The 1,167-nt window shown below is 43.2% G+C and overlaps 1 protein-coding gene across 1 annotated transcript in view; it reads right to left on the bottom strand.

The window, feature by feature from the left end:
* The window catches only part of LOC135466652 (uncharacterized), a 15,559-nt gene extending 14,833 nt beyond the window's left edge, over positions 1-726 (bottom strand). The window contains exon 1 of the mRNA XM_064744262.1: positions 629-726. The gene's annotated coding sequence lies outside the window, so the exon portion shown is untranslated. The remainder of the gene's footprint in view (positions 1-628) is intronic.
* Positions 727-1,167: the final 441 nt, after the last annotated feature.

The raw sequence follows: 1,167 nt of genomic DNA, 5'->3' as shown, positions 1-1,167 counted from the left end.
CACTCATTGTGATACGAGTGACATTGGCCCCATCCCCGATCCCCGTATCACACAAAGCAAATCAGAGCAGGGTCGTGCTGCCCTCAGGTTGCAAAAACTTGCCTATTCTAAGTCTCTCGTCATAAGATGGCTACTTAGGCTGCATATCTATCCTTCCCTGTTAACGGTGTTCCAGAACGTCCGTGGTTAACTGTAACTATGTAGGCTTTAAGACATTTTGTTTGTTAAGTATGGATCCAGAGACGTTATCATAAAGTGGTATGACGTCACTGCTGCTAACCCTTAAAATAGCCTACTCCATGATGCCATTGAGCCTGAATGAAAATGCCGGCATCCAGAGATGGGACAAACATCTGGATGTACACAACTATCAGTTATGACTTATAGATACAAATTGTACCTGAGATGAACGCGGAAGGGTTTTGATGTTGATCGAGCGAAACTAAATGATCTCGAGCTGACTGTGAGCGACCGTCCACTGGTTCAGTCAACAGTGGAAAACTACCCCAGCGGAAAACTACTTGCCAGCCAATTTCGCTTCAAGACGAACTTTTCAGAAAGAAACCACCACTTCTTGACAATCAACTGTCACTCTTCATCAATCAGTCAAACAATAAAGCAGTTTTACCTGTCAAATACCCAAAGATGATGTAAAAACCCGGGGAAAGCGGACCAACCGTTGATATCCAATGCCCGATCCGGTCTCGCTCAGCTGACGAAAGGCGATGTCACATGACTGCATAAAAGAATATGTCAGATCATGTGACCTTCACTTGTGGCCAGGACTAACGGCCAATACAATCGCGTTAGACGAGGTGGAGATAAACTCAACTCTGTTAGATTAGTGGTTTGTAAATCTTTCAAGTGACCATTAAAAATCTGTAAAGACACAAATTTATCGCATCGAAGTACGTATTAGAAATTCCTAACCTAGCTGTTCATTCTGAGAGACAGGCGTACCGTATATATCATATGCCGGTACTGTGGGAAAACTCACATGTAAAAGACGGCCAGAGAGCTACTTTTGGGCAGGATTTGTGCAGGGCAGGGCTGCAAGAGCCACTTTTGAATCAGTGCCATAATGTATACCATAATTTTTTTCTAGAGCGGAGCATAAAAAATGGTACATTTTTTTTATCTCAAACGTAGTCAGCAGGATTGTTCCAA

Source organism: Liolophura sinensis, chromosome 6 (assembly GCF_032854445.1).
Source record: "Liolophura sinensis isolate JHLJ2023 chromosome 6, CUHK_Ljap_v2, whole genome shotgun sequence".
Lineage (NCBI taxonomy): Eukaryota > Metazoa > Mollusca > Polyplacophora > Chitonida > Chitonidae > Liolophura > Liolophura sinensis.
This window is presented reverse-complemented; position numbering and strand designations above follow the sequence as displayed.